Raw genomic sequence first — 21,012 nt, forward strand, 5'->3', positions numbered from 1 at the left:
CGATGAGCGCGGGAAGGCGCCGACATGATTCGTACACACACGCATTGGAGTTTTTGTAGAGATTCTGGGGAGACGTTTTGTGACAATAACATTTGATACAATGTGTTTGACATAATTTTATGAATGAATGAATGTTTTAAAAATGAAAAATTATTTTGAAAATTTACGTTGTTACATGTTCGGTTAGACGGGTTTGCGGTGGAGTCGGTCCGTTTTCGGGTGCGAAGTTGCACACGTGTTCGGTGAGCAGCCTCGCGTGTTTGGTTCTCGCACGTGTTCGGCTCACACGTGTTCCAGGTCTCTTCACATTCGCGGCCAATATTCAAAAATTATTGCGGGTTGCAAGGATCAAACCCGGGTCTCCCATACTCACAACCCACGCCCCTTCCAACTAATCTAGCAAGCCACACGTTATTTGTCTTCCCCATTTAATTTAAGAAGACTCGCCGTTTCGCTCCTAGTTTCACAATTTTAACAATTTTGGCCCAAAATTAAAATTTTCAAATTTTAAAGTTTCATTTTCTACCTAAAACTTTGAGTTTTAATTTTTACTTCCTAAATTGACTTTTGACCTCAAAAAATTGACTTTGACTTTCAAGTTTGACCGTTGGCTTTAAACTTTGACTTTCTCGTTTAGCCTTCAAATTTTCACTTTTAGCTTTTCGGTTTGACTTTTCAAGTTTGACTTTTAAGTTTGAATTTTTAAACTTGACTTTGAAGGTTGAATTTTCAGGTTTATAATCAAAGGGCATTTTTTTTTATAAAAAATGAGTTCCTCAAACATCCCGGTCACTGAAGTTTCATGTTCTCAATCTTGTGAAACTACAATTAAATTTCTTCGAAAACAAAATGATTTGCTAAGAAGGGAAAATGAGGACCTTAAATATGAAGGATATACTCTTAGGAAGCCCCAAAAACCCTTAAAAACACAATTAGAGGCCAAAACCAAGGACATTAGAAAACTTCAAGAGGAATATAGCAATAAATGTGAAAACTATGACTATATTAAGAGATAGCTTGCCGAATTAACTGCCGAACTTGATGCATTGAAAGCAAAATATAAAGATGTTGAATTCAACTTTAAGAAATTTGATGTGTCAAGTGAGGTAGTTGTGTCCATGATAGAAAAACAACTAAAATTCAAAGATAATCAAAACAATGGTCTAGGGTATCACGATGTTCCGCCTCCTTTTAATGATAACTACATTTCTACTCCACTAACCGAGGAGGAAATTACAAATGAAACACATCTTCAGTATGGCCAACCACCTGCACCAGCTTCAGTTAAGACTGAACAATCAGGGCCAACTGAGGGTGTTGAAGTGAACGTTTCTGATGCATCTACTTCATGTGCAGGTAAAGTAGCGAAAGATGAGAAGAAGGAGAAAAATATTGAACAAACCAATAACTCCTTGAACTCTGAATCTGTTGCTTTGAATCCATTTTCTTATAATCAACTTGCTGTTGGTAAATACAGGCCACCAAAACAAGCAAATCAGAGTGCCTGTTGTAAGTGTGCTTGTGGGAACAATCAGAGACAAGGCAAGGGTACGCCACCAGGGGCAGGAAGAAACAAGTTCTCAGTGAAGAAACAAACTTTTTTTCACTGTGGAACACCTAGAAACATTGCCCAAAACTGTCCAAATCGCACATACGTTCCCTACTACACACAAGGATGGCAAAATGCACCAAGAGGGAGATACTTCAAAAGAAACCCTTCGAGGCCACGTTCAAACAATAGTGATTGGAATCCAAGAGATGCTCCAGTGAAACCAAGAATCAAAATCCCAAGATCAATAAGGGAATGTCGGCCAAAAATCAAAATCCCAAGATCCCAAGATCAATAAGGGAATGTCGGCCAAAAAGTCCAATCCAAGAGATGCTCCAGTGAAACCAAGATCAGTTAGACCAAAGTCATCCCGACGATCAACTTCAAGTTCAAAATCAAGCACCGAGGCACCCATCCGCTAGAACAAGAAATGGGTTAAACCCAACTACAGATGGGTACAAAAGGTTCAATCTCCCAAATCATCTAATGATTCTAACATTTTTTCATCTTTTGTTTGTGATAAGCAGGATATGTCACGGGGGAGAGTACATTGCAAAGATGACAAATGTCGACCTAGTTTCAAAATGGACTGGGTTCCAAAGACCAACTGATTCCGCTCTGTGCTGGAGCAGCTATGGAGGCATATCGTCATACTTCGGTTTGTTGGTAGTGGTTGTTCCAAGCACATGATAGGAGACATCTCTCAACTGTACAACACTCATAACTTTGTTTGAGCGTATGTGTCCTTTGTAGGAAGGGAAGAAAGGAAAGGATCACACATGGGGTTTTGTGCTTAACGATGTGAAGAATTTTTGGATGTGTTATGAGATTATGCGTATTGTTCTCAGACCTTCTGGATGAAAATTCAATCTGTGACTTATGGTTTGAGTTTTCTTCTCGATACTCCTGTGTTTATATTAAACTGATTCGTTTTGAAGACAATCTTTTATTTTCTTATAGTTTTCCGTTAGTAGGTATTATTGGGAAGTGATATTAAGTATAGTGCTAAAGGGCAATCTGAAATTCATGTAATGCCCTAAAGCCGAATTGTCTAGACTCCGTGTTCAATGTGTTGGTAGGCACAAAGGATTAAAAAGGACTAGAAATTGATTGACAAATGAAAGGACTTGACAATATGAACTTAGATAGTTTCATTTGGACTGACAATGGGACGCTTGGGTAGATTGAGCAGTGAGGTAAACATGGGAACCTGCGAGATACACTAAAAGTTAATTATCTAGAGCTGTGGCTCAACATGTCCTCGATATATGGACTTATGTCCTTAATTCCAGTACTAATAGGGCGACCGGGGGGGGGGGGGGGAGGGGGTTCTGATAAAGTAGGTCTATAGGAAATTATTTTCTTGCTTTCTATCTGTCAGTCATATGTTGCCTCCTCTGCGTGATTGGAACATATCCGACCTGGAATGCAACATATGCAACTCTATCTCTATGAATATATTTATCTATGAAATTCTTTCTATCTGTTACCCATATATTGTCCCCTCTGTGTGATCGGAAAATCCGACTTGGGACACAACATATGCACCCTACTGCCTCTATAACCCTCTATCTTTGTTAGTCATATGTTGTTCCCTCTGCGTGATTGGAAGACATCCGACCTTGGATACAACATATGCATTTCTATATATGCCTTATCTCTTAATGATTGAATACTCACCTAAAGGAAGGAGTTCTTTGGAAGTTATTGATTAACGGAGTATATCGGGAAGTGGGAAACACGTTCTAGTGCATCTAAAATTGAACAATTTAAAAGGTTGTCTGTAGATCTCGCTGCTTAATTTAAGTGGACAACAATATCCTTGGTCGTCGTCAGCTAAATGGTCCATTTAGGAATATATATATATATATATATATATATATATATATATATATATATATATATATATATATATATATATATATATCACAATGTCTTGTCACTTATAATCTGTCCAATTTGTCAATATCCTTTGTGTTTAAGTGGACCACAATACCGATGATTGACTAGATCCAAACATGCAGGCGTGTGCTGATAAACGATATTGGATTGCCTAACAACTTTGATCCTAAATATTTTTGTTTTTGTTAAATTTGTTCATAGTTTTCCTCTATGCACAAATTTAGGGAGATAATTAAAATTTCTAAAAACCAAACAAAAATCAGAAAACCAAAAATCCAAAAATAGTGTTGTTTCTGTTTTTTATTTGTTTTTCAGAAAAATAAAAAATCCTAAAAATATATATTTTTTTGTTTCTATTTTATTTTTTTCAGAAAATATGAAAAATACAAAAATATTATGTGCTAAGTTTCTTTTAGTTTAGTTTTTATCTCAATTTTTCTTAGTCTTGAAAAATGAATTCAGATGTAGATGAGACTCATGGAGCTAAGGTTTCATCCGTGATCATTGAAGAATATTCATTCGAAGGAACAAGAAATGAAGATTATTATTTCAACATTCAATCTTTCAACCCCAGAAGCAAGGTGAAGTTGTTGTTGAAGATTATGTGACATATTGCATTAAAGCCTCCTCGATCAATTTGCTGCTATCTATGTACCTGCTGAAGTGATCCAAAAGATATGTTCTCTCTGAGGATTTGCAAGCTGAAAGCGTAGATTTTCATGAATCTCTACATGATGCCTCCACACCCAACGTGCGTTCAATGTCAAATTTTGAAGAGAAGCCTAACTGCTCAAGATGAAGTCATTTATTGAAGATTCATCAAGTTCATCTTGACGCTGTGAAGAAATCGAAAATAAACGTTGAAGCTAAGCTCGAAATGAAGATTGACTAGAAAAGCCAACTACATTTTTAGGGGACTTTGTAGGGTCAATTAGAAAAGAAATCTATAAACCACAGGGGAGATTTTTGGGTCTAAAATATTGTTTTATACTTTACCTTTCTAGGCTTTAATAGTTTTTTGATCTAGGACCAAAAACATGTTGAGTTTACGGTCCATGTGGTGTTTGCGGTTGTAATCTCGTTTGCGGCCGTGAACGTGTTTACAGCTGTAAACACGTTTGCGGCTCATGTTTCCTATATATAGTGTTAGTAGAGTCATAAGAGTGTACGGCCATGGAGGTGTTAAGTGTGTGCAAATCAAGGTGTTTTAGAAAGAGAAACTACAGAAAAGAAGAGAGAGAGAGAGAGAGAGAGAGAGTGTGTGTGTATGTTATGTGTATGGATCATCATTCATATTATTGAATACATCATAGATTCACCTTCTTCTTCTTCTTCTTCTTCTTCTTCTTCTTCTCCTCTTTCTTCTCCATTTGATCCTGTATCATCCAATTGATTGGGATTCCGCACCATCAATTGGATCTTATTGATAAATCAAGCAAATTTAGGACTTACAGTCGTATTCACGGAATTAATGAATCGGGTGTGTCGTCCCTTCCTAGACAAATTCGTGATTGTGTTCATAGATGATATACTCGTCTATTCACGAAGCGAGGAAGAGCATAGTTGGCACTTGAGACAAGTTCTAGAGACATTACGGGTGGAAAAACTATACATGAAATTCTCAAAGTGCGAGTTTTGGAGCAGAAATGTGACTTTTGTTGGTCATGTGGTTAGCAAGAAAGGCATACACGTGGACCCATCCAAGATAAAGGCAATTAAAAATTAGTCAGCACCGAGAATGCCCAAAGAAATTCATCAATTCTTGGGTCTCGCTGGCTGCTATCGCTAATTCATTGAGAACTTCTCCAGAATTGCTAAACCGCTTACCACCTTGACTTAAAAGGGTGTGATATTTAGTTGGGGAGAAAAGCATGATACTGCACTCCATACACTGAAACAGGCCCTATGCAGCGCACCTATCTTGTCTCTTCCCGGAAGGACGGAAGACTTCGTTGTCTATTGCGATGCATCCAATCAAGGACTTGGCTGTGTGTTGATGTAGCGGGGAAAAGTTATTACTTACGCCTTGAGACGGCTTAAAGAACACTGAGTCAATTACACAACTCACAATCTGGAGTTGGGAGCAGTGGTCTTTGCCCTAAAAATCTGGAGACGTTACCTCTATGGTACCAAGTGCACTATCTTCACCGACCATAAAAGCCTTCAACACATCTTTGATCAGAAGGAGCTTAACATGAGACAGCAGAAATGGGTAGAGATACTCAATGATTACGAGTGTGAAACACGCTATCATCCCGACAAAGCCAACGTAGTAGCGGACGCCCTTAGCCGAAAGGAGTACTTAGGTCATAGAGTGAAGGCACTGACAATGAAAATCCATTCCCACCTATCCATGCAAATCAAAGAGGCTCAACTGGAAGCCTTAAAACCAGAAAATGTGGCAGGTGAAGCCTTAAGGGGAATGGATAAGAACTTTGAAATCAAGGGTGACGGGGTTCGTTATTTCATGAACCGGATCTGGACCCCAAGGTTCGGTGGTTATAGGGAGGTTGTCATGAATGAAGCCCACAAAACTCGATACTCTATGCACCCAGGTTCATATAAGATGTATATGGATCTCAAGAAACTCTATTAGTGGCCAAACATGAAAGCTGAGATTGCTACCTACATGGGCAAGTGCTTAACTTGTGACAAGGTGAATGTAGAATACCAGAAGCCTGCAAGTTTACTCCAACAACCAGAAATACCTAAGTGGAAGTGGGAACGAATTACCACGGACTTCATCACCAAATTGCCCAAAACCCCGAGTGGCCATGACACTATTTAGGTAATCGTTGACAAACTGACAAAGTACGCCCACTTCCTGCCAATCAAGGAAACATACAAATTGGAGAGGCTGACTAGAATCTACATCCAAGAGATAATATGACTACATGGGGTGTCCGTATCCATTATCTCGGACGGGAGATAACAGCTTCACTTCGCGATTCTAGCAGTCGCTTCAGAAGGCTCTTGGAACTAAGCTAGACATGAGTACAAATTATCATCCTCTAACTGACGGGAAGAGTGAGAGAACCATTCAAACTCTCAAAGATGTGCTAAGAGCGTGCGTTATCGACTATGGTAAGTCATGGGATACCCATTTACCACTGGTCTAGTTCTCATAAAACAACAACTATCACACTAGCATTAAGGATGCTCCATTCGAAGCCCTCTATGGCCGTAAGTGCAGATCCCTTCTATGCTGGGCTGAGGTGGGTGACAGGCAGTTAGCTAGAGGTCAAGTTCCAGATAGCACTCTCACTGGCCCATATATCATTTGCGAAACCACCTAAAAGATAGTACAAATCCGAGAACGATTAAAAGCCTCATGGGATAGAAAAAAGAGCTACGCAGACAAGAGACAAAAACCCTTGGGGTTTCAGGTTGGCGACAACGTTTTATTGAAGGTCTCACCCTAGAAGGGAACGATACGCTTCGGAAAGTGTCGAAAGTTGAATCCAAGATACATTAGGCCATTCGAGATCCTTGCAAGGATCGGCGCCGTAGCTTACAAACTCCGGTTACCCCAAGAGCTTAGCAACATTCATCCGGTCTTCCACGTGTCAAACCTCAAAAAGTGTCTATCTGACGAGACTCTTGTGATTCCACTCAATGAAATCGAGATCAACGAGAGTCTTAACTTCGTGGATGAACCAGTCGAAATCATGGATAGGGAAGTCAAACAAAACGAAACAAAGTTGCATCCCGATAGTGAAGGTTTGCTGGAATGCCAACCGGGGTCTTGAATTCACTTGGGAGCGAGAAGAACAGATGCAACAGAAGTACTTGCATCTTTTTCCTAGCCCATGATTGTATTTCATAAAAAGAATTTTGGGACGAAATTCCCTCTAACGGGGGGATGATGTGACAACCCGATACTTTCTGGTCAATAAAAGTCAATTTCGTTAAATAAAATTTCGAATTTTATTTATTCCGTTGAGTTCTTTTGGGTTAGAAAATAATATGAAATACATAATTAGAGTTTATATAAGGTTCGAAACCAACAACGCTCGAAAAATCAAGTTTTCCCTTGAAAACAAGAAAACTCGTTCAACCATGCATTTTCGGCCGAAAACCCTTTGGCTGAAAACAGCTTTAGGCCGAAAACCAAACCATATATATTCGTTTCATCCGAAAACTTAGTCATTTTCCCACTTTTTCACTCGAAAACGCTCCCAAATCTCTCCTAAGGATCATCCAAGAACACTTAGATCTTCAAGAGGAAACCTTCAAATCTTCATATTTTTCCTCAAGAACAGCAAGAACATCCTTCATATCTTCAAAGGGCCGAAAACCTAGCAGAACCAAACACCTTATTTTGGCCGAAAACCAGTTCTTGGCCGAAAACAATTTCCGACCGAAAACTACATTGAACCGAGAACCTTGTTCTCGGGTTGAGCTTAACTGAAAACCCTTCCTTTCACTTCAACCACTCTCGGAATCCGTTAATTCCGCATACAACAACTCGAGGGTCATCTTTTTGGTTTGATATCGAGCTGCAAGAACACACCAACTGTGAGTTCATACCCCTACATTTTCACTGTTTTTAATGTTTTCAGGGGGGTGAATACAAGTAAAACACAAAGGATTTTTGTGTTTTTATACAAAAGATTTTAAACAGATCAAAAACTTTTGCAATTGATACAAACCGAGAAATCACTACATTTTATAAAAATATTCATATATTTTTAACCCTTGTTTAACATGTTGAGCATGAGGGTAGTTTTCACCATACAATGATAATTGCAAAGTTTTTAGTGCAATAATATCCTACAATCAAACTATGGTCGATATAGTTGAGCAACATTACAACACTTTTACAGAATTCAATTCATACAAATAGAACATATATACAAAACTATAATAGGTATAGTTTGGGATACAGTATATAGTTTTACTAATTCAAGAGCCTTATACAATACACAGTTTTACTAATTCAAGAGCCTTATACAGTAACGAACACTATGGTAGATATAGCTTATTGTATACAATACTATTTTCCGAATACAAGAGTACAATACTAAATAATTAGTTACGTATAATTATTTTTACTCTACAAGTCATACATACAATTTCAAGTACAAGAGAACACTACAACACTACACGTAAACTAGTTAATACTGGGTTGTGAGACACTCCTTCCATTATACCCTCCAGGGGTACGTCTCTAAATCCTACTACAGTATAACCAGAGTCTCTTGGAGGGAGAGCGTGAGATTTCTGTATAGATCTATACGGGATTGACAATCCCACACCTAAACTGCTAGCTACAGTTAGGCAGGCATTCCTGGGGTGACAAATATCATAACATCCGATGCCTGAAGAACATCATAGATTTCACTAGGTCACATCAAGCATGGTTATACCAAACTCACAACAGTATAAACTAACTATTTGTTTACCAGATTTCAATTCTTCAAATAGTTTTACTTTAATGAAAAGAACTACTATACACTACACTGGAGGACTCCAGGGATACAAACACATGGTTTTATTTCAAGTAATAAAACTACTATACATACTGGTGGTAAATAGGGTTTTCATACAAGAACCTACTATGCATACACCGGTAGCCAGGGTTTTCACACAAGAACATACCATACATATTGGTGTTATCCAGGGTTTTCGTACAATACACTACTTTACCTTACTAGTGGTATCCGGGAATTTTATACAAGAATTTTCATACAAACAATACTATACAATACAGCTGGTGGTAACCAGGCATACAAACTAACACTTTCATATACAACTACATAATACAGTAACAAACATACACTTTGGTTGTAGGGTTTATGACAACTTTACACTACTAAAGATATTGGATTTTCTTGAGAAACATACAAACATTTTCACAGATTCAAAGACATGTTTTCATTACAAAAACATACTTATGAACTCACAAACTTAAATGTTGATACACTTTCAAAATCACTTGTATTCTCAGGGAACCGGTAGACAGGTACACCCGTAGGTTTTTAAGAAGACAGAGCTTCTAAAGTCGTGAATTTAATACTTTTGTTATACGTTTTGTGGTTATACAAACTATGTACTGAATAGATGTAATAATTTACTTATTCAATGTAATGGTTGTGTTTACTTTGATTACTATGATGCAATTGTTGTGATACTGTACATGACGTCCTTCGCCCCTGAACGTTTTCGCCGTCTTGGTTTCGGGGTGTGACAACAGTCCATGTTGACTCAACTCGCCAAGTACAGCTTATAACACGTCCAGTTCCTCAGAACTCAGTAAATCGTGAAAACCCGATTCTACTTGCTAAGTTGCTAGCCAACTAATCGGGTCCATGCATCGCCCAAAGGACCAGAAATCCCTACCTACTCATCGAGTTGTCTCATCGAGTTCATAGATGGGTAAAACCCTCTTAACACATCGAGTTGCCTCATCAACTCGCCGAGTCTGCAACGTGTCCAAACCATCGGGGTAAACCCTAACCGGCTCGTCGAGTCAGCTCACCAACTCATCGAGTCCTTTTAGTCCAATTCCTTATTCAGACGATTTTAGGACAGGAAAAGGTCTCATACTCTGGATCTAGCCTCCTAAGTCTAATTCATCACGTAAAGCTGCAAGCTTTACGTTCATGCATGGTATAAAGGGCTCAAAATGCCAAAGCAAGCTCCATAAAGGTCCTTAAGCGTTGAGACTTACCTAAAGCTTGATAAAGCTCGGATCTTTGGGCTCATAGGGACTCATATAGCTCATATTTGTAGTCTTAACCTCCATGACCAGCTCAACAACTCCAAACCAAAAGATAGATGGGATAAAGCCATTAAACCCTTAGAAAGATATCTCACAAATGTAATAATCAAGGTAATAGCTTTATACCTCCATTTGACAGCTAGAACCGACAGACCACTGGATCCAAAGCTTCTTCTCGTTCCAAACCTCCTTGCTCTTCAATTCTCTTCCTAAAATGCACCGGAACTCATGATCTTAGCCTTCCTCTCTCTCACAAAGACCACAAATTGATTAGGGTTTCTCTCAGAGGGCTAGGACGAAAAGGGAGGCGAAAATAAGGTCTTAAGGCTCTTTAAATTGAGTGAAAGCCCTAGAATTAGGGTTTTCTCAACACAGACTCAACTCGTCGAGTCCAGCCTTCGTCTCGACGAGTAGGCTCCATAACTCGCGCGGCCAGCTCAGCTCGTACACGACGATTCGGGACCAACAAACTCGTCGGGTAGGTTCTACAATGCACTATAACTCTTCAAGTTTCACATCCAAGATTACGGGTGTTACAATTCTCCCCCACTTGAATTAGATTTTGCCCTCGAAATCGCTTCGTAACAACACATAGATCGAAACTCAAAACACGGAAGCACCACCAAAAGATCTCATGCCATTCAACAATCTCTTTCCCAAGACACCCGAACCCCAACAAGAGCTCCCTATCCTGATAAAGGATGGACCCCTCAACCGTTGCGGTACCAGTTCTGAATCTTCAGAACCTGGAACTCTTATAGTCTGATTCCCTGTACGTCTGCCCATGCAAGATATCATTATGTCATTCACTCATTGAATGACCAATCTCGATATCGCACTTCCAGCTCTGATTATCTTGATGCGAATGATGAAATGAGATTATTGGCCATAATAACTACCGAACACTCATACCTGACATCTCAATTGATCCAGATTGTACTCCAAAGGAACGAAAGGGTCACATCTCACCAGGGACCCACCACTTGTACTGCTATCAGAACCCAATCTGAAAATGAACCTCAAAACTCAACTCTCAAACACAAAAAATGATCGTGCCCACTCAGAAGTATCCTCTGACATCTATAAACATAAGCCCTAGCTTCCTCTTAGATATCGCTTCCCACACTGAGCACCAGATCAGCTCCCGACCCAACAGTTGAACCTCCAATGACTACCCATTGCACACCCAATAAAATGACTTTACAGACTTACTTCTCATAATAGCTATCTCATCCCATCATGACTCACAATGTCATAAAGTTCTCTTTACCTCAAGCGAATCCTACAATCCCATCTGTAGTCACCTTGCCTCCGACCTCTGTCATCTACCACTTGCTAGTTCCATGTGTCTCGTGGTCCTTCGTAGACCAACGAACTGACCCATCTAGGTCTAAGACATCAGATGGAAACCAATACCTCTCAAAATGAAACCCTTCTAAGAATCTGGAATCTCATCCCGCTTACTCAACACACAAATTGATCCAAACTCAAGCTCGAGAGTCTGATTCAATAACAGAAATGGCCGACTCAAAATGAAACCCTTCTAAGAATCTTGGAAAATACCACATAACACTTGATGTTCCTCTCGATATAGAGCAACTCCAAATATCCCAAATATCAGATGAAATCCTCGGAAACTTTCCAACATGACTGCATCTAGTCATCCAAAATCTCATACCAACACACTTCCAGATTCTCAACTGTCCAATGTAATCAACGAGGGCTACCACCCCAAATACTTCTCTTGATTACTCGAAACTGCTGCTAACATATGCCTCACTACACTCAACTAAGGCATATCCTTGTCCTCTTCCATCTCAGTCCCCACTGACGACCCTCTCTCAATATAAGAAATACCTTGCAGCAAACATACTACAAAATACTCTGATGAAAATGTTGCAACTATATGCTACCCTATGGGGTTTACCTCCAAACTCTAAAACCGGAAGCTCGTTATCTCTGTCGCTCCACACAAGAAATAGAAGTAGCACAATTCTTGTCATAGAAAGTGAAACTATTGGCAGATTGCTCATCTCAGATCGCAATCCACCACAAAGCACCATCTCCACTCTTCCTTGAGTCCTGCGACTCCAACTGGCACCTCACCAGTAAAACCTCTTGGGGTCTAACTCAATTACCCTTTCTAGGTATGCTCCATTGAAGCTCGTCCAACATGGCCCTCTGGCTCCTTAATCTATCATATAAATTCTCAATCGAAACAACCACTACATGATAACCAGTAAAGACAGAAGCACCCTTTACTACGAATCATGGTACTCGAACCATGTTATCTCCTCTCAATTTTCAATTTAGAACCCCTGGAATTTTCCCTATTTCGAGTATGGGTCCTCTGCTTTCAGTAGTACGGGTCCATACTACCTGCCACATTTACCCATACTTTCCACACGGATCGTTCCTGATTTCCTAAGTAGCTGCTCAACTTTCTCGATCGCCAATCCCATTACACATGCTCGCCCTCCAGCACATACTCACCTCTAAAACAACGTACTCATCGGACTCAAAATACTCCCTAGGCTCTCCCAGGTTCTCACACTTCTCTGTCATCAGCTGCTGAAGAACTCCTCATGATGCTAGTCATCTACCTCCTGAATATCGTCATATTCGCTTGGTAGTTGACTCCCATCATTTAAGATTTCCACAAAGCACAAATCAAGCAGCATTCGGGCATCGAATAGCCTCTACCAGCACGTAACCCCACTCTAGCATACAACTCCAATTACTCTATCCACAACTCAAAAGGCATCACCGAACTCAAGCATTCCTACCTCTCGTGGTATCTAACCACTCTCAGAAGACTCCTCAAATGAACATCTAGATATCTCTCCTAGATTACTCTGCTACTCAAAGCTCTCTCTAAAAGATTCTTGCAAGATGCTCCTACTCAGAACATACTCAGGGCAAATAACAGATAGCAACATCTCCTAGGCTAAGGCATCACAAATCAGGCAACTCTAGCCCTAGAATATGAAATGCCTAGCCTATCCTCTAGCATGCATCTCTAATATCTCATAAATATCTCATAAATATCTCACAAAGTAAACAAATAAGGGTATTTTAGGAAATCACCATTCGGGCTCTGGCTGATTGTACACACTGCTCCTTCTCGTTTTCTCTTAGAAACTCTTACTCGTTTTAGAAAAATCATTTATTTTGAAATTTTTTCTCAAATACTCAGTTTGAATCCAGACATACTCGAAGGTGCATCTGAATCCCTCAAACCAAGGCTTTGATACCAACTTGTAACACCGTAAATTTTCAAACAAAATTTTCATTTTAAAATCACATAAATCTCATTATCACACTTCACAAAATCCTAAGTATCAATTTATCCAACACACAAATGCATAATTGTTTGATTTAAAATCCAGGATCCTCAAAACATAACTCTGTCTTATGTGTACAATCAAGCCGGTGCCTTCCCGCGATCCTGAGAAGTACCTGAAACACATATCACATAACACGGTAAGCAAGAAGCTTAGTGAGTTGCCCAAGATACCACACCCATCTCGTTAGCCTCTCATGGCCAACTCAATAAAGAACCTCCGGTCAATGTGTCTCAGTGGGAACCCTCCGATCCCACAACTCGGGTTGGACCCTCCGGTCCTAACTCAATAAAGCATAGCATAATCACAAGGACAAAATGTATAACATATCACATAGCTTAGTATGACACATATGATCAACGCATACACCGAATAATATAACATCATAAGTCACAAAGACAGTATGCATGATAACTCATATCATAGTATAACAAATAAGACCCTCCGGTCGATAATATAATAAGACCCTCCGATCAATAGTGAGGACCCTCCAGTCTCACATCTTAAGTTGGACCCTCCAGTCCTGTATCTCAATGAAGACCTTCCGGTCACACAGTAATTACCAGTCAGGTCAGTTTAGTGAGAAGACTCACCTCACAGAGTAAAGCAATGCATCTCTCCCTCGAACCGCCGGTCTAATCCCTGCTCCTCCATAGCCTCCAAAAATCCACAGTTTACCAAAACCCTAATGTCAACGGAAGTCAACTGTCAACACTGACCCAACTCTAAAAGTCAACGGAACTCAACTTTCAAGTCAACAGTCCGTGTTGACTCAACTCGCCGAGTACAGCTCATGACTCATCAACTTCCTCTAAACTCAGTAAATCGTGAAAACCCGATTCTACTCGCCGAGTTGCTAGCCATCTCTTCGAGTCCATCCATCGCCCAAAGGACCAGAAAGCCCTACCTACTCGTCGAGTTGTCTCATCATCTTGTCGAGTTCGCTCTGATTCCACAGACGGGTAAAACCCTCTCAACTCGTCGAGTCTACAACGTGTCTAAACCATCGGGGTAAACCCTAACCGACTCGTCGAGTCAGCTCACCAACTCTTCGAGTCACTTCAGTCCAATTCCTCATTCAGACGATTTTGGGACAGAAAAAGGTCTCATACTCTAGATCTAGCTTCCTAACACTGATTCATCACGTAAAGCTGCAAGCTTTACATTCATGCATGGTATAAAGGGCTCAAAATGCCAAAGCAAGCTCCATAAAGGTCCTCAAGCATGGAGACTTGCCTAAAGCTTGATAAAGCTCAGATCTTTAGGCTCATAGGGACTCATATAGCTTAGATCTGTAGTCTTAACTTCCATGACCAGCTCAACAACTCCAAACCAAAAGATAGATGGGATAAAGCCATAAAACCCTTAGAAAGAGATCTAACAAATGTAATGATCAAGGTAATAGCTTTATACCTCCATTTGACAGTTAGAACTGAAGGAATACTGGATCCAAAGCTTTTTCTCGTTCCAAACCCCTTGGTTTTCAATTCTCTTCCAAAAATGCACCAGAACTCATGATCTTAGCCTTCTCTCTCTCATAAAGACCACAACTCGATTAGGGTTTCTCTCAATGGGCTAGGATGAAAAGGGAGGCGGAAATGAGGTCTTAAGGCTCTTTAAATAGGGTGCAATCCCTAGAATTAGGGTTTTCTCAATACAGACTCAACTCGTCGAGTCCGACCTTCAACTCGATGAGTATGCTTCATAACTCGCGCGGCCAGCTCAGCTCGTACACGACGATTCGGGACCAACCAACTCGTCGAGTAGGTTCTACAATGCACTATAACTCTTCAAGTTTCGCATCCAAGATTTGGGGTGTTACATGTACGGATAAAAATTGTTGTGTACGGATCACTTCCCTTATGACTTAAAAACAAAATGACGTTTAATGATCCTCAAAAAAAATCTTTTTTGAATAACCCATATTTGCCAAAAAAAAAACATTTATATATTGTTTGTTTGATAATCAAACAAACATTTATATATTGTTAGTTAAAATCATATTTTCTTTTTGAAAAGTACAAAGTGGTATACTAATTTTTTTTTTTTTTTACATAAAGCGTAACAACTAATATAGTAATATGCATCGACTCCCATGTTCCGTGTTTTATAACGACTGATTATACTATTTTAGCACAAAAAGACTAAATTATAAGAATTTTTCTTCTGCGTTGTCACCATTATCCATTACATCACAAAAAGATGAAATTATATTCTAAAATTATAAATATAATATTATGTTAATGCAATAAAGACTTAAAAACAATTGAATTAATTAACATCAAGAAAAAAGGTAAAGAATCACATACACATCATACACTCTCACACAAATAATCAAACACATAAATTCTCGTATAGCCCACACTCACAAAAAATTAAACACATACAAAATGTACAGTTAAATACAAAAAATCAAACACATAACGACCTTTAGGTAAATGGTCCCTATATCAGAGTTTATTACAAAAGCTGTCCTTGTGGTTTTTTCAAATATATATATATATATATATATATATATATATATATATATATATATATATATATATATATATATATAATCTTACGTTAATGGTCCCTAGACCCTATGGAAGAGTTAATTACAAAACAGTCCTTGTGGCGTTTGAGTCAATTGCACACAGAAACATATAAATATAAATGCAAAAATACAGTTACAAATACATATAACATCATAAGTTCAGTTCAGTAGCATCCTAATTAATGAATATGCTTAGAGCATCTACAATGGAGAGTTTAATTGAAAATTTGAATGAGGTGTCATGCCTAGTTGTCACTTAATGGATACAACTCTATCATTGTGAAATGCCACATTGACATTCAATGGATTTGGAGTTCAATGGTCATTGAACTCTTCAATGGGAAAAAAGAAAGTCTTTAAATCTTTAAATATATATTTATTTAATATGTTTCATTGAACTTTTAGAGTTTAATGCATTGTGGAATAAAAATGAATAGAGTTGTATGGAATAGTGAGTGATGATGTGGTACTCAATTGAACTCTATAGAGTTCAATGCATTGTGGATGCCCTTAACGTGTCAATCATGCTCTTCAATTAATGAATTTCCCATAATACCCTTACCTAACATGTGCTTAAAATAAAATTCTTCCATCTAAAATGATACAGTGAGATATAAACTTACACAAAGTAGATTGCTACTTTTTGCATTATATGTTCAAATCAACCAAGAAACATACATGAGCCCCCAACACTAAAGATGCCAAATACGTTATAAATGTCAAACAAATTGCAAAGATGTGTAGTTTATGCAGGAAGATAATGATTTGATATAATGTCATGGCTTCATGTTAAGGTGTTTTCAAGTCGTGTGATATGACATCAACTATGGTGATAGATAATCATCACCAACAAGTACAAGTAGCACTAGTCAAATATTCAAAGAGAAAAACACATAACATCAACTACTATAAGGAAAGAAAGACCATCTTCAAGTTTTCAAGCAATAAGCTCTAAGAACCTTGAAATAATGACTTCACATTAGATGATTAGAGCAATGAAATTCAAACCTAGTCCTCTGACCAATGGGTCACCACCTGTCTCCAATTCTTTAGTTTTCACAAGTGCATCCCTAGCATGTTAAAGATCATCACTAGCCCAATACAACAAATATTATCTAGAAGACTTTAGCTTGTTCTAGAATGCTCTAGAAGATTCTAGAACATTATGGAAGACTATGGAAGACTCTGGAATATACCGGAAGAGTCTAGAATACTCTAGAGCGACATGGAAGACCCTAGATGGTTATGGATCATTCTATAAGACACTGGAGCAACCTAGACCTCTCCAGAAGATGGTAGAACGTTCTAGAAACATATGGAAGCATGTAGAGTATGTTAGCTAGTTCTAGAGTTATCTAGTATGTAGTAAGTGTATGCTAGTATCTAGAACCTTCCTAAGAGGCCTATAAATAGGTATGGAGCTCATTTGCTCCAAACCATCCAAGAAAGCCTCAAAGAAAGAAAAGTGTATAGTAGTCTCACAATGTGTAAGTTCTTCTTAAGTGTCTTAATAAAAGTCTTGTTGTTTCCCACACAAAGAGTCGTGTTCTACAATCTGGTATCAGAGCAAAGTTTCTTGATAGTGAGAACGAGTGATTCTCGTTGTATTGTGAGTAGTTTGTGACTTTGCAAGTTTAGTGTTGAAACTAGCTTGTTTGGTATTACCCAGTGTTGCAGAAATTGGCCTTGGCGGCTGATTAATCGGTGATTAATCGCTTGGCGGCCTCGAACCGATTACGATTAGGGTGCTTGGCGGAAATTGGTCATAATCGGTCAAACTCAGGCTTGGCGGTTCTCGGCGCTCATAGGCGGGAAATATTTAAAAAATTCAAAAAAAATAATTTTCAAATATTAGACCAAAATTTTAAAGCTTTCAAAATTTAAAATATTATACTAAAGTTTTTAAAATTTCTAAATTTTAAAATTTAAAATTTCCAAATACTTAATTTTTTAGGAAATTTTAATTTTTTAAATAATTTTATTAATAATTTAGGGTCCCCGATTATTCGCCAATTAATCACCGCCGAGTCTGATTAATCGCTTATCGTCGGTTGACCGCCAAGCTACCGCCGAACGATTTTTACAATCTTGGTATTACCGAGGTACTGCCAACACGATGGGTGATCTCCAAGTTGTCGGAGGAGTCAAGAAACTCAATAACAAAAACTACAAAACATGGGAAACATGTATGAAGTCCTACTTACAAGGACATGATCTATGGGAGGTCGTTGGTGGAAGCGAAACTACGCCACTAGAGGAAGACATTAATGGTGCGTTGCGCAAATGGAAAATCAAAGCAAGCAAAGCAATGTTTTCCTTGAAGACCACAATCGAATAAGAGATGTTGGAGCATATTCGGGATGAGAACACCCCGAAAGAAGCTTGGGACATGTTTGTGACGCTTTTCTCAAAGAAGAATGAGACGAGACTACAACTTTTGGAGAACGAGCTATTAGCAATCTCACAACGTGACATGACGATTGCTCAATATTTCCACAAGGTCAAGTTGATATGTCGGGAGATTACTGAACTAGATCCGCAATCCGTCATTGCAGAAGCTCGAATGAAGAGAATCATTATCCATGGACTGAGGCCGGAATATAGAAGCTTTGTTACTGCTGTACAAGGATGGCCCGTTCAACCATCACTTGTAGAGTTTGAGAATTTGTTAGCCAGCCAAGAAGCTATGGTTAAGCAAATAGGAGGCATCACGCTGAAGAGTGAAGAAGAAGCACTCTACACAAGTAAAAGCCGGAGGAATTTCAAGCCACCTTCTAAAGAAGGATACAAAAATGCTGACAAAGGGAAGAGTTATCCAGGAACCTCACAATCATGGAGATCTCAAAAGACCGACAATAAGAGTTCTAGGGGGAGGAGGTCCGAAGGCAACTGCAACAATTGTGGAAAGTGGGGCCACATGTCCAAGGATTGTTGGTCAAAGAAAAAGTCTGTGGAAAGCAATGTTGTAACTTCCAAACAGGAAATAGAGGATGAATGGGATGCTTAGGCATTATGTGTCATAGAAGAAAATGATTTGGCACTCATGACAATGATAGGAGAGCATATCAACTATGAGAATAACTGGATCATTGATTCAGGATGCTCCAATCACATGACTGGTGATCAGAACAAAGTACAAGATGTGAAGGAGTACAAAGGGAGTCGCATGGTACTTACAGCCAACAATGCACAACTTCCAGTTGCTCAGACTGGAAAAACAAAGATCATGCCTGGTAATAAATCTGACATGGTGTCACTACATAATGTCTATCACGTGCCAGGTATGAAGAAGAACTTGTTGTCGGTATCGCAACTAACATCGGCAGGCAACTATGTCTTGTTTGGACCACAAGATGTGAAGGTCTATCGAGATCTTAAAATATCATAAAAACCAACAATGGAAGGACGAAGAGTGGAGTCCGTTTATGTGCTCTCAGCGGAGTCTGCATATGTAGAAAAGACTCGAAAGAACGAGACATCTGATCTATGGCATGCACGATTGGGACATGTTGGCTATCACAAGTTGAAGTTAATAATGGAGAAATCCATTCTTAAAGGCTTACCTCAACTTAAAGTCAAAACAAATATTATTTGTGCTGGATGCCAATATGGTAAAGCTCATAAATTACCATACAAGGAGTCAAATTTTAGAGCAAAGAAGCCGCTAGAGTTAATTCACTCGGATGTGTTCGGTCCAGTCAAGCAGACATCAGTTAGCGGGATGCGGTACATGGTGACGTTCATTGATGATTATTCGAGATATGTGTGGGTTTTCTTTATGAAAGAAAAATCTGAAACATTCTCAAAGTTTCTAGAATTCAAGACAACGGTCAAAGGAGAAGTGAGAAAGAAGATTCGGTGTCTACGCTCAGACAATGGATGAGAATACACCTCAGAAGAATTCAATCGTTATATGAAAGAATGTGGTATACGTCACCAATTCACATGTGCCAACACACATCAACAAAATGGTGTAGATGAGAGAAAGAATCGACATCTTGCAGAAATTAGGCAATTATGCATTTGGAGAGTGTGCGACTAGAGGAGGTTCTTCTGCTGACAGGTAACTCTTCTCCACAGTAAATGCATCCTGATCACAAGAATCATCAGAAGATGAACTGGATTTAGGCACAAATGAAATGGATTTTGAGGCAGACGATTTAGAAGAAAATGATTTGTCCATATCATATCCTAAAACTGTTCAGCTTTTGTTTTAGATCCATCTGCCATGGTTGGATCAAGAAAAGCTTCAAGCTTCCCTTTTCCATATCTAGGCTTCTGTTGCTTCCAGTATCTAGAGGCATTAGTTTGAAACTTAATAGGTTTACCTAAGATATCCTGAATAAAGAAAATTATGAGTAACAAAATGAACAAAATAAAAATTACTATACATAAATATTTTTAAACACTTACCCCTGTGAATACAGCCCTGGTATCAGATCTCGTGCACATGCAGATGATGTTACCGGTAACCCTAATCTGTGCAATGATGGTTTTGTACATGGTTTCGTCCTTGAATCTCTTAGGCATTGACCTCATAACGTTCTCCACAATCAAGCTATAAACATCACATAGGTTACTTATTTATGCAAATTCTCAATTAATACAACAACCTGCAAATCTAAATTTATTTGTTAACTTCCAGTTAATGATGGTCAGAGTTTTGTTGTGGTCATAGTCATCTATCAGACAATTCAAAACAAGTGATGTCCTCAAGGGCCTGACACTTTCAAATATCTTGATTTCAGTATCTTCAATACAATTTGCATATTCTATGATTGCCATTTCTGAAGAAAAATATATCTCAAATTGGAAAATTAACAATTACTTCAAGATGAGCGTGTGGAACATGAACACAAAGGCAAAGTAATTATTCACCAACACAAATCTGATACTATAGTACATCTCATAGCTAGTAATAAAGAATAAACTAAATTAAATTGACAACTTCTCTACG

Source organism: Lactuca serriola, chromosome 5 (genome assembly GCF_051521515.1).
Source record: "Lactuca serriola cultivar US96UC23 chromosome 5, Lser_US96UC23_V15, whole genome shotgun sequence".
Taxonomy (NCBI): Eukaryota; Viridiplantae; Streptophyta; class Magnoliopsida; order Asterales; family Asteraceae; genus Lactuca; species Lactuca serriola.